This window comes from Hevea brasiliensis, chromosome 12 (genome assembly GCF_030052815.1).
Source record: "Hevea brasiliensis isolate MT/VB/25A 57/8 chromosome 12, ASM3005281v1, whole genome shotgun sequence".
Lineage (NCBI taxonomy): Eukaryota > Viridiplantae > Streptophyta > Magnoliopsida > Malpighiales > Euphorbiaceae > Hevea > Hevea brasiliensis.
The window spans coordinates 36,335,767-36,350,555 of NC_079504.1; positions in this window are offsets into that span (position 1 = coordinate 36,335,767).

Genomic DNA, 14,789 nt, shown 5'->3' on the forward strand with positions numbered 1-14,789 from the left:
CATTCTCCCGAGTTTCTGGTCAAATCTTTGATCCCGAAGTCTGTTCCTCATCCAGAATCACCCATCCATGAGGGCGTCCTCCTCATAACCCAAACCGCAACGGCCTACCTTCTGGATAGCTGGTATAGGTTCAACAATCCCTTGTAATGCGGCGCCTAACCCTTTGCCCTCTTCATACCCATTCCTTGACATCACCTTGGCTACCATAGCCATAGCCCCTTCATTCCTTGAGATGGTTTCTTGTAATTCGAGGGCCTGGAAGGAGCTTTCCAACGACTCCTCAGCAACTTCCACATAAGGAAGTGATTGTGGCTTGGTGACCAATATGGCTTCTTCCCCTCTTACAGTGATGATTTTACCGTCCATAATATACTTTATCTTCTGGTGCAAAGTCGAAGGAATGGCATTCGCTGAATGGATCCAAGGCCTCCCCAGCAACATAGTGTAGGCAGGTTCAATGTTCATCACTTGGAACGTGACGTTGAAAGTGCATGCACCAATTTGGAGTGGCAAGTCGGTGTCCCCCAGCACCTCTCTCCTTGTACCGTCAAAGGCTCTTACCACCACAGCACTTTGACGTATATTGGAACGGTCAACCGGTAGCCTAGCCAAAGTGGCATTAGGCAGTACATTGAGCGTGGATCCATTATCGATAAGGACCTTGGCCACTATACAACCTTTACATTTCACCGTCACATGCAAAGCTTTAGTGTGCGTTAAGCCTGCAGGGTCTATCTCTTCTTCAGAAAAGGTGACAAAACTGGATGGCTGAATTTGTCCCACTATCTTCTTGAACTGCCCCGGTGTGATGTCGGGGTTCACAAAGGCCTGATCCAGAATTTTCTGCAGGGCCTGACGATGTAGCTCTGAGCTCAAAATTAGTGACAATAGTGAAATTCGGGCAGGTGTCTTCCTTAATTGCTCAACCACGTCATATTCACTCTGCTTCATTATTTGAAGCAACAACTCCTCTTCTTCGTTCAACCCGGCAGGTTCTCCTCTCTCCATTCTCTCAACCTCCTCTCCTGTATTCTCTTGGGGCTCTCCCATTTTTACTTTCCCTCTCTTCTTTTCTTCTTCTTCATACCCGTAACATCTCCCACTTCGAGTTATAAACTCGACTTCTTGCTCAGGTGGGGAGGAATTTGTGGCAGTGACGGGATTAGCTTGGGGAGTAGTACTGCTGGTAGGTCCAACATAAGTCATCTTAAAATGCTCATGAGGAGTGAAGCACGGTTTTGGAGGCGCCGAAGGTGAAGTAAGATTAGGAGCCGATGTACTGCTTGATGCTCCTTGGGTGAAAACTTGAAAGTTATAATTCCAAGGTATGGCATGGGTGTTTGTGACAGGAAGCTGAGGAGGGGTTCGTATGATTGTCACTGGAGGCGAGGATACTGGGATGAGAAAGTGATTCTATGATTAGGGGTGGAGGAGTTTTGGCCGAGTCGGGCTGTATTTACTCCTTCCTCCATTTTGGACCTTGCCTGGCATCTCAGAACTTTGAGGGACAATAAGTTCTGGACCTCTTGCTTAAATTCTTCACAATTTTGCAGCTCATGGCCAGCTGCTCTTCCATGATAGGGGCATCCCGTTTCAACCTCAGGTTCTGGGGCTTGAGGGTGGAGGTAACCTTCCCTTACTGCCATTCTAAAAATTTCCTCAAAGTGGGGAATCAGCTCGTCTACCTCTGGTGCCAACCCCTCTCTATCTGACTCTATCATGTTTACACCATTGCCCGTATTATGATTGGGCAACGGGTTTGAGGTAACATTGGGGAGGGAACCATTTCCCTCAATCTTCAACCACCTATTCCTGATTAAGGCGTGCACTCTCCCTCTGAGTGCCCCACAATTGTCAGTTGAGTGCCCCTACGCCCCTCCATGATACTCACACCGGGCAGTGGCATCATACCACCTAGGGTATGGCGGCTGAATTGGGTCAAGGGGAATGGGTACTATCTGGTTTATACCGATGAGATATCGGTATATTTCACTGAGTGGCAGGGGAAGAGGTGGATCAGGATTTCTTGGTGGTCTCGGGTTGTTTTGAGGTGGTCTAGTTTGAACAGGTGGAGGAGGTGGTCTGGGTTGGTAATTTGTAGGTGGTGGGTATTGTGGGCGTGGGTGAGGATAATTTGGGAAAGGGGGTGGAACTTTTGCAATGGTTTGGCCATGAGGGGGAGGATATGGCCGGTAGTTATTTTGAGGAAGTGGGGAGTGATTGTTCTGCCCTGTGATGGAATGCACATCACCCTCCTTCTTTTTGCCAAAATTGGCATTTTTCTTTGCAGGGTTCTCAGTCAACTCCTGTAGTCGTCCCATCCTTAAATTAGCTTCTATCCTCTCGCCAGCTTGGATAATATCCGAGAAGCTGTTGGAGGTATTTCCAATCATCAGATTGAAATAAGGAGCCTTTAATGTCTCAATGAACAAAGAGCATAGTTCATTGTCAGTCACTGGGGGATATACTTCTGCAGCCTTCTCCCTCCATCTTTGGGCATATTCCTTGAAACTTTCCCTGTCTCTTTGTACTAGGTTTTAGGGGTCTCTCCTTGTGGGGGCCACATCGCAGTTAAATTTATACTGCTTCAGGAAAGTATCTGCCAAATCTTTTCAGGAGCGCAGTTTGCTCCTGTCCAACTGAATGCACCACCTCAGGGCTGCCCCGGAGAGGCTCTCATGGAAGAAGTGAACTAAAAGTCTATCGTCTTCTGTCAAAGCGGACATTTTAGCGATGTAGGTGGCCAGGTGAATGCGAGGGTCTGAGTTCCCGGTGTACTTGTCGAAGTCCGGGACCTTGAACTTGGGCGGCACCACCACATCAGGAACCAATCTAAGTGATGCCACATCGACTGAACCATACATGTTCAGCCCCTCTATAGCTCTCAACCTCTCTTCCAGAGCGAACAGCTTCTCGTTTTCTCTTGTCTTATTTTCCCCTCCTGCTACAAGAGGTATTCCCCCAATTGGGAAATGAGGGGCGAAATGAATTGGAGGGATCAGGACTGAAGGAGATGGTTTGGCATCTGAGATAGCTGGATAATAGGAGAAAGGTGGTTCATTATTCAGTGGGGCCGGATTGACAGTGATTGTCGGATCCAGGATCGATGGCTGGAAAGTGAAAGAGGTTGAAGCATAGTGAGAATCAACCGTTGTAGGAGGCGGGGGAGGTAGTGGTAAGTTAGGGTCTGAAGCAGGCTTATTATGGGACAGTTCCCTTATTAGTCTCATGAGCTCCGAGACTTGGTCTTTCAATTCGGAAATCTGTCCTTGTAGGTTCTGGACTTGTTCCTGGTCTTCCATTATCTTCTTTGTTCGTGATCTTGTTAAGTACACTCGTTTGGGTTGAACTGTGTGTCTAGTCAGACTTGCTTTGTTTGAAGCAATGTTGATTTTCTGTAGAGAAGTAAAAAAAGTTTTTAATGAATTTTGAATTTCGTAAAAAAACTAAAGGTCCTGGTTCGGACAAAGGATACAGTGGCATTTGGGAGCCAAAATGAAATCTGCAGAAGGATGATTGCATCAATTTTATCATGGCATCGTTCGATAGTCTGACTGTGAATGACTGGATTGAATGCGCATCTATGATACCTGTACATATGGCACATCCAATTTTTCGCATAACCCTAGCGAGGGGGTTCCTACGGGAGTTATACTATTCATTCACAATTTTGCTAAACAATGGCCCAAAAATCATTCTATTAACTGAATAATTTGTACACAGCATTCTTTACATCGGCCTAGGCTAAGGGAGGTTCTTTATAATGTAATGACATTTTCTGAGATACTCATATAACCTTTCTTCTTGTCTGGCAGGGTTGAACACTTTTAGAGCATACTCGGATTGTAACACCCCTATTTGTATAGCCTGGTATATTTCACTGTTCCGGTGACCGGTGTTGGTCTAGACAATTAAGGGGATTAGAACCACACTTAAGTCAATTAGAGAAGCCATAAACACAAATAATTAGCAATGTTCAATTAGTTAAGTATAAATAAGAAAAACAGAACATAAGAAGTTAAACGAGCCGAGAGTCACAGCGATGGGTGACCTTCTCGAAAACGACTGCGAAGTCATTTTAAACTCAAATTTCGAACCGTAAAATGTGACGCTGCGGTCCTTAGGACCATTATGAACACAGTGGAAAAGAGAAAATTACGAAAAAGAACTGTTAAGCCAGTCAAATAATTAGGTCAGGGAGCCAGAAGAAATATGGAATTATTTGCAAACCGGGATGAACCGGCGAGGGGCAATTTGGTCAATTGACCCCGAGAGCTGACTCCTAACCTAATTGTCAAATAAAATCGGAGAAAAGAAAATTTCCGAATCGAGAATTAAATTAAAGAACTAATAGAAAAAAATTTTAAAAAAAAAGAGAGGAAAATGAAAAAGTAAAAAGGTGATGACATCATGCATGATGCCATAAATAAATTAATTAAGTTAATTATTAATTTAGATTTTTGTGGTCTTCCATAAGTTAAATTAGATAAAAGAAAAGAAAAAAAAAAAGAAACAAAAAGTCCTCTTCCATCTCTCTTTGCCGCCTCACTTCTTCCATAAATCCTCCATGAAAGCTCTTCATTTAAGCTTACACTTAAGCTTAATTTTTCCTTACTCAACCTTAATAACTCTCATAAAAACTTCACTAGAGCTTGTTATTGCAACTTGATAAGAGGATTACAAGAAGAAAGAAGAGTTAAAGATAGGGTTTTGAAGTTTTAAGAGAGGTTAGTATGTTAACTTGTTACTTTCCATTTTAAATGCATAATTAGTTATTAAAATGAGCTTAGAACTAATGAAATGAAATAAAAATATGGGGGAATGACCATTACTGAATTTTTGGCCAGCTTGAAGGGGAGTATGATTTGCATGAATTTAATGGGTTTGAATGAATTTATGGACCTCCCTTAGTTGAATGATTATGGTTGAGAACTTTGAAATTTGCTAATGGTAATTAAGTAGTGAGATTAGGGTTTGGAGGCCTAGGGTTTTGAGGCAAAATTTGGAGAAATGAGTAAATGGTGTATTTAATCTATTGTGAAGTGAAAAATGGTCAATTGTGACCAAATGAGTTTTGTTTGAATTGTTGGAATGGAAGCTAAATTCATAGGTTGTATGGTCATGCTGCCAGCTTTAAAGGACCAAAACTGAAATTTTACAAGTCCAATTGATATGGCACTAATTGGTGATGAAAATAGACATAAAATGACACAATTTTCATTTAGGAACCATGCCCAAAAAGTGACCAAAACTTAGTGAACCAACTGACCAAAGTTGAATAAGAGCAGTCTGCCACTGTACAAACTGACCAAATGAACAGTGTTTGTTCATTTAGTCATAACTCGAGTTAGACAGGTCAAAATCACTTAAAATTTTACCAGAGGTTAGATGGGATATAGACCTAAAACTTTTATGAAGAACACAAGTCCAAATTCTGCCAGCAACAAAGCCATTTGGCCACCCCAAGTTGGTGACTCAAATCTGCCAGCACCAAAATTTGCCCAGAAAATCTGGGTTATTTTCCAATCCGGCAGCCCTAGTTCAAATGGCCATAACTTGAGCTAAAAAACTCCAATTTAGGTGATTCAAAAATGAGAATAAACTTAAGACAATAAGGAACATTTTCTATGAAGGAAGTTTTGTCAAATTCCAACAGTAAAATTACCAATAGAATAGTGTAACTTGGAGCACCAAAACTGAAAATTTGACAATTTGGCCAAAAGGATTTAAGCTTTGAGAAAATGACCAAAACCAACAAATTTAATGACCAAAATGTGGTATGTGGGTGAAGTTGGAGTTCCCATACCTATTAAGCCTTAAAAAGTCAACAATTTGACTTGGATAGTGTAGTGAATAGTAACCCGAAACACAAAAACTTCGAGAACGTCGAAATTAGTACATTTAAGCTAGGTAAAAATTGAGTGAAATTTATTTTTGGATTTCTGCTAAGTTATGGTACTGAAACACTGTGAAATTGTGTGTTTCAAATTGAAAAGACTTGGAGGCTCAAGAGACTGAATCAAGGCCTAGAGGCGACTCACGCAGTCCAGGTACAAGAATTGTTGTTTAAATATATGATTCTTAAAAATTTGATTTTTTTGAGTTAAATATGAATTGTGTTGCCATTTATGATTGTGAATATGACTTTGAAAATTTACCATATTTCCAATAAATTATTTGAATAAATTGTTTTGAATTGATTTTGTGTTCACACTTAGCATGACAGTATCACATTATTCCTCCTCCATTTATGGGGTTAAGATCGTTTATTTTCCTCCCTCTCTAGCTTGCCAGTTGAGATTGAGATCGGATGAGTACTCATTAGCTAGCTAGCCACCTCCCTCATTGATTTCGATTAATGGGGTTGTAGATTGCTTTGTCGTGGTGTACAACACGGCATTGATCGGAAATTTTGTGTCATGGCTTAAGTGTATATGATTTTAGCAACACTGTATTTAATAAATTATTTGACTAAATTGTGTTATTATGAGCTTTGATATTTGTGAAATGTGATTGGGAAGTATCAAATTGTGTTTCATCAATGAATGATTTATGTATTGCATTTTAAATTTTTATTGTGCACCACTGAGTATTTTATACTCAGCGATAGCTTATTTTGCTGTCGCAGATAAGAGCAAGGAGAAAGCAGCAGAGTGAGCTGCTATCGAATTGTGGACCACATCGATCATTTTGTACGGGTATTATTTTATACCCTTATAGTTAATTTTGATGTAAATATAGGAATGTTGTATGTATCAATGTAAGTTGAGCAGTTGTAAATAAATTGTAATAATGTTATTTTGGATTTCCTTCCGTAAATTAATATTAGTACATGTGAACTTCATATTTTATGCTTGTGAATGGAGTCATTAAGTATTTTGAGATGATGAATTTTGATTTGGATTGTGGAATTGTTTTGAAGTAAATCAAATTGAGTTGATTTGTGAGTTATTGGAGTATGGGAGTTGTGGAAAACTTTTGGAAGTGTTTTTTTTTTTAGGTATTTGAAGAACGGTTTTCTCCAAATACAAACAGTACTCTGTCAAAATTTTTATAAAATTTTCGGCAAAATTAAAATGGACAAAAATTTTTACTAGTCTTTAAGCTTTGAATAAATGGTTTTTAATTCCTACCAAAATGCTTACCACTTCCAAAATGTAAGAAAATTGTTTTAAAATCCCTTGTAGGGTACTTAATGAGTTATCGGTAGGTGAAGTTCGATAGTTCATTAAGTATTCTATGGGATCATGTTATGCCTTACAGAGGGGTAAGGTGTGACATGTTTTAGTGGTATCAGAGCATGGTTTTCCAATAAATTTTGACTATGTGTATGAATATTTTATTGATAAGTACAACTGCTCAAGTGTCTTTAATTGATACATATGACATATTTACATCATGAATATGCACTAACGGAGGTCAACCTCCTTGTGTTTGATCTCAGGAAGTAGAAAATTTGGGAAAACAGAATGGAAGGAGGAGATCATTCCGAAGAACAATCTGTTGAGGCTGAGGTTCAAAGGGAAGCCGCAGCACTCCAGAACGTGAGTGGGTCAGCCACTCCAGCTCCTGCACCAGCACCGCAGTTCCTTGCTCAATTTGTACAACAGATGGCTGCGTTTTTCCAGCAAATGGCGGGTAATGTGCCACCCCAAGCTCAAATGCCAGTACCTGTAGCACAACCACAGCCCTCAGCTTGGCAATATGAAAAATTGATGAAATTTGGGGCCACCGAGTTTAAAGGCACTGTGGATCCACTAGAGGCAGAACAGTGGTTAGAAAGAATGGAATGAGTTTTCAGAAAACTGCAGTGTACGGAAGAGATGAAGTTCGAGTATTCTGTTTCCTTGTTACAAGGGGATGCGTATGAATGGTGGAAGACCATCCCCCACAGCCTGGTTGAGCCGCCTGTGCTGACATGGACAGACTTCCTGAGGGAATTCAGGCAGAAATGGGTTCCTGATGCATATGTAAATAAGAAATTAGAAGAATTCCTGAGTTTGAAACAAGGGGACCGAACCATAGTAGAGTATGAGAGAGACTTCTCAAGGCTAAGCCACTATGCTGGAAGCTTAGTCTCCACCCCCAGAGACAGATGTAAGAGGTTTGAGTCCGGATTAAGGCTGAATTTGAGAATGCAAGTCGTGGGTTTTCGACATCAGAATTTTGCTGAATTGATCTCACAGGCCCTGGAACTGGAAAGGATAGAATCAGAAGGGGCAGTGAAGAAGGGTACACAAGAGAAAGAAAAGACTGAAAAGACTACGGGACAAGCATCTGAGAGTGGTTCTGGAAAGAGGAAACAGTTTGGGGGATCCAGCTCCCGTAGATCTGGCAGAGGCAGATTTTCTGGCCAACGACCACCCCGGTCTGGTCAGCAGACCCAGCAGACACCCCGAGGAGCTCTATCAGTCCGGCAGTGTGAAACTTGTGGTAAAACTCATGGCGGGGTTTGTTTCAAGGCCACTGGTGCATGTTTTAACTGTGGAGGGAGCGGACATTTCGCTAAGGATTGCACTAGTCCGCGCCGGTCTGGATCTTTTGCTACATCTGAAGGATCAGCCCAAGTCTCTGCACCTAGAGGGTCACAGTCAGCTGCTAGAGGTAGAGGCAGAGGTAGGGGTCCTGGTAACACTCCTGGAAGTCAAAGCACTGTTAACCAGCCAGCACCCAGTGGTGCACCAGTCAGAGTGTATACCATGCGTCAGAGGGAAGAAGCTGAAACATCAAACGTTGTAGCTGGTATTTTCTCCATCCTTGACCAAGATGTGTATGTGTTATTTGATCCTGGCTCCACACATTCGTATGTTAGTGCCAGTGTGATGTGTTCTACTGCTATTCAGTGTGTACCAATGGACTATGATGTGCTAGTAACTAGTCAATTAGGCCAGGAAGTCAGGGTAAATAGGCTATATAGGGACTGTCCTTTGGTGATCCAAGGACACACTTTTCTGTCTGATTTAATTGAAATGCCCTTCAGAGATTATGACATTATCTTGGGCATGGATTGGTTTGCCAGGCATCATGCGATGATTGACTGTAGACTGAAGATAGTCACTTTTGGTCTTCCTCAGTATGTGATGTAGTAATACATGGGGAGAGGCAGTTATTGCCTTCAAACATCATTTCAGATGCACTGGCCAGAAAAATGATTAGAAAAGAGTGTGAGGCGTACTTGGCACATGTGATAGACACCCAAGTGGGAGTCCAAAGATCGAGGACATTCCATCGTATGTGACTTTCCGGATGTATTTCCTGAAGAATTGCCAGGATTACCTCCAGAAAAAGAAGTGCAGTTTGAAATTGATGTTATGCCTGGTATAGACCCAATCTCCATAACACCATACAGAATGGCACCTGCAGAACTAAAAGAATTGAAAGTGCAGTTGCAAGAGCTACTTGATAAGGGCTTTATCCGCCCTAATGTGTCACCTTGGGGAGCGCCAGTATTGTTTGTTAAGAAGAAGGATGGCACTCTCCGGTTATGCATTGACTATCGGCAGTTGAATAAGGTGACAATAAAGAATAGATACCCATTGCCCCGTATTGATGACTTGTTTGATCAGTTGAGGGGTACAGCTGTGTTCTCCAAAATTGACCTGAGATCAGGTTATTATCAGCTGAAAGTACAAGAGCAGAGTATTCCTAAAACTGCTTTCAGAACCCGCTATGGCCATTATGAATTCTTAGTCATGCCATTCGGGTTAACTAATGCTTCGGCTGCTTTTATGGATCTGATGAACACTATCTTCATACCATACCTCAACCAGTTTGTTGTGGTATTTATCGATGATATATTGGTCTATTTGAGGAATGCAGAAGAGCATGATAGACATCTGCAAATTGTACTGTAGACTTTGAGGGAGAAACAGCTATACGCCAAATTGTCAAAATATGAATTTTGGCTGAAGGAGATATCCTTTTTGGGGCACATAGTATCAGCAGAGGGTATTAAGGTAGATCCTAGCAAGATTGAAGCTATCCTTAATTGGAAGCCACCCAGAAATGTCACGGAGATTCGCAGTTTTCTGGGGTTAGCTGGATACTACCGTCGATTTGTGAAGGGATTCTCCATGTTGGCATCTCCATTGACCAAGCTGCTTAGAAAAGATGTGAAATTTCAGTGGACGAACAAATGCCAGCAAAGTTTTGATGAATTGAAAAGATGTTTGACAGAGGCTCTAGTCCTGACTTTACCTACACCGAGTAAAGAATATACAGTTTATAGTGATGCTTCTCACAATGGGTTAGGCTGTGTATTGATGCAAGATCGAAATGTCATTGCCTATGCATCACGCCAGCTAAAACCGCATGAGAGGAATTATCCGACACATGACTTGGAGCTTGCAGTTATTGTGTTTGCTCTTAAGATCTGGAGACATTATTTGTATGGGGAGAAGTGCTACATCTACACAGATCATAAGAGTTTGAAGTATTTGGGCACCCAAAAAGAGTTGAATTTGAGACAGAGGAGATGGTTAGAGTTGATAAAAGACTATGATTGTATGATTGACTATCAGCCAGGGAAAGCTAATGTTGTGGCTGACGCCCTAAGTCGCAAGACTATGGCAAGTCTACAGGTTACTCCTTTGTCTTTGGTACATGAGTTGAGATCATTACATGCCAGTTTAGAGATTAATGATGAGGGGCAGACAGCAGTTGCATGGCATATACAGCCAGTGTTGATTGATCAGATCTGAATGGCTGCTCAGAATGATGAAAGGTATCAGAAGCTGTTGGAAGAAGTCCGGCAGGGCAAGAAACTAGAGTTCTCAATCAGAGATGATGGTTTACTGCTACACCAGGGCAGAATATGTGTTCCTAATGATGTTAATTTGAGGCAGATCATTTTGAAGGAAGCACATGAATCTCCTTTTGCTATGCACCCTGGTGGTACAAAAATGTATAGAGGGCTAAAGGAGCATTACTGGTGGATGAGTTTAAAAAGAGATGTGGCAGAGTTTGTATCCAAATGCCTAACTTGTCAGCAAGTAAAGGCAGAGTATCAAGTACCCACTGGGTTGTTACATCCACTACCAGTGCCAGAATGGAAATGGGAAAGAATAACTATGGACTTTGTGATGGGACTTCCGAGAACACAGAAGTGTCATGATGCAGTATGGGTCATTGTTGACAGACTAACTAAGTCTGCTCATTTTCTACTAGTCTGAATGGACTACAGTTTGGACAGATTGGCCAGGTTGTACATCGATGAGATTGTGAGACTTCATGGAGTGCCAGTATCCATTGTATCAGACAGAGATCCTATGTTCACTTCTAGATTCTGGGGTAGTCTTCAGAAAGCCCTAGGAACTAGATTGAACTTCAAGATCGCATTCCACCCACGCATGCATGGCCACCCGAGAGGGTAATTCAGATCTTGGAGGACATGCTACGGGCTTGTGTGATTGAGTTTGAGGGTAGTTGGGATACACTCTTGCCTTTGATTGAGTTTGCATACAACAACAGCTACCAATCAAGCATTGGGATGCCTCCATATGAAGCTTTGTATGGCAGGAAATGTAGAACCCCGTTGTGTTGGGATGACGTGGGTAAAAGAAAAATGATTGGACCCAAAATTGTTCAACAGACTGAAGAGAAAATCAGGGTGATCAGAGATCGACTTAAAGCTGCATCAGACCATCAGAAGTCCTATATTGATTTGAAAAGAAGGGATATTGAGTATGCAGTGGGTGAGAAAGTTTTCCTCAAGGTTTCTCCTTAGAAGAGGATTATGAGATTCAGCAGAAAGGGGAAACTAAGTCCTCGTTTTATCGGGCCATATGAGGTTCTGGAAAGAGTGGGTCCTTTGGCATATCGTTTGGCACTACCTCCAGAGTTGGAGAAGATACATAATGTCTTCCATGTGTCTATGTTTAGGAGGTATCGATCAGACCCATCTCATGTACTATCAGTAGAAGAAATTGAAGTGAATCCAAACGTCACATATGAAGAAGAACCCATAAAGATTCTGGCTTATGAGGTGAAGCAGCTATGGAACAAGCAGATACCATTGGTAAAAATGCCGTGGAACCAACATTCGAGCCAGGAGGCTACTTGGGAACGAGAGGAGGACATGAGGAGACAACACCTACAGCTGTTCAGAGATTGATACCAGGTAAAATTTCGAGACGAAATTTATTTAAGGGAGGGAGAATTGTAACACCCCTATTTGTATAGCCTGGTATATTTCACTGTTTCGGTGACCGGTGTTGGTCTAGACAATTAAGGGGATTAGAACCACACTTAAGTCAATTAGAGAAGCCATAAATACAAATAATTAGTAATGTTCAATTAGTTAAGTATAAATAAGAAAAATAGAACATAAGAAGTTAAACGAGCCGAGAGTCACAGCGATGGGTGACCTTCTCGGGAACGACTGCGAAGTCATTTTAAACTCAAATTTCGAACCGTAAAATGTGACGCTGCGGTCCTTAGGACCATTATGAACACAGTAGAAAAGAGAAAATCATGAAAAAGAATCGTTAAGCTACCAAATAATTAGGTCAGGGAGCCGAAAGAAATATGGAATTATTTGCAAACCGGGATGAACCGGCGAGGGGCAATTTGGTCAATTAACCCCGAGAGCTGACTCCTGACCTAACTGTCAAATAAAATCAGAGAAAAGAAAATTTTCGAATTGAGAATTAAATTAAAGAACTAATAGAAAAAAATTAAAAAAAAAAGAGAGGAAAATGAAAAAGTAAAAAGGTGATGACATCATGCATGACCTCATGCATGATGCCATAAAAAAATTAATTAAGTTAATTATTAATTTAGATTTTTGTGGTCTTCCATAAGTTAAATTAGATAAAAGAAAAGAAAAAAAAAAGAAACAAAAAGTCCTCTTCCATCTCTCTTTGCCGCCTCACTTCTTCCATAAATCCTCCATGAAAGCTCTTCATTTAAGCTTACACTTAAGCTTAATTTTTCCTTACTCAACCTTAATAACTCTCATAAAAACTTCACTAGAGCTTGCTATTGCAACTTGAGAAGAGGATTACAAGAAGAAAGAAGAGTTAAAGATAGGGTTTTGAAGTTTTAAGAGAGGTTAGTATGTTAACTTGTTACTTTCCATTTTAAATGCATAATTAGTTGTTGAAATGAGCTTAGAACTAATGAAATGAAATAAAAATATGGGGGAACGACCATTACTGAATTTTTGGCCAACTTGAAGGGGAGTATGATTTGCATGAATTTAATGGGTTTGAATGAATTTATGGACCTCCCTTAGTTGAATGATTATGGTTGAGAACTTTGAAATTTGCTAATGGTAATTAAGTAGTGAGATTAGGGTTTGGAGGCCTAGGGTTTTGAGGCAAAATTTGGAGAAATGAGTAAATGGTGTATTTGATCTATTGTGAAGTGAAAAATGGTCAATTGTGACCAAATGATTTGTGTTTGAATTGTTGGAATGGAAGCTAAATTTGGAGGTTGTATGGTCATGCTGCTGGCAGCATGACCAAGTCAACTTTGAAGGACCAAAACTGAAATTTTACAAGTCCAATTGATATGGCACCAATTGGAGATGAAAATAGACATAAAATGACACAATTTTCATTTAGGAACCATGCCCAAAAAGTGACCAAAACTTAGTGAACCAACTGACCAAAGTTCAATAAGAGCAGTCTGCCACTGTACAAACTGACCAAATGAACAGTGTTTGTTCATTTGGTCATAACTCGAGTTAGACAGGTCAAAATGACCTGAAATTTTACCAGAGGTTAGATGGGATATAGACCTAAAACTTTCATGAAGAACACAAGTCCAAATTCTGCCAGAAACCAAGCCATTTGGCCACCCCAAGTTGGTGACTCAAATCTGCCAGCACCAAAATTTGCCAAGAAAATCTGGGTTATTTTCCAATCCGGCAGCCTTAGTTCAAATGGCCATAACTTGAGCTACAAAACTCCAATTTGGGTGATTCAAAAATGAGAATAAACTTAAGACAATAAGGAACATTTTCTATGAAGGAAGTTTTGTCAAATTCCAACAGTAAAATTACCAATGGAACAGTGCAACTTGGAGCACCAAAACTGAAAATTTGACAATTTGGCCAAAAGGATTTAAGCTTTGAGAAAATGACCAAAACCAACAAATTTAATGACCAAAATGTGGTATGTGGGTGAAGTTGGAGTTCCCACACCTATTAAGTCTTAAAAAGTCAACAATTTGACTTGGATAGTGTAATGAATAATAACCTGAAACACAAAAACTTCGAGAACGTCGAAATTAGTACATTTAAGCTAGGTAAAAATTGAGTGAAATTTATTTTTGGATTTCTGCTAAGTTATGGTACTGAAACACTGTGAAATTGTGTGTTTCAGCTGAAAAAGACTTGGAGGCTCGAAGAGACTGAGTCAAGGCCTAGAGGCGACTCACGTCAGGTCTGTGCACAGTAATTGTTGTTTAAATATATGATTCTTAAAAATTTGATTTTTTTGAGTTAAATATGAATTGTGTTACCATTTATGATTGTGAATATGACTTTGAAAATTTACCAGATTTTCAATAAATTATTTAAACAAATTGTTTTGAATTGATTTTGTGTTCACACTTAGCATGACAGTATCACATTATTCCTCCTCCATTTATGGGGTTGAGATCGTTTATTTTCCTCCCTCTCTGGCTTGCCAGTTGAGGTTGAGATCGGATGAGTACTCATTAGCTAGCTAGCCACCTCCCTCATTGATTTCGATTAATGGGGTTGTAGATTGCTTTGTCGTGGTGTACAACAAGGCATTGATCGGAAATTTTGTGTCATGGCTTAAGTGTATATGATTTTGGCA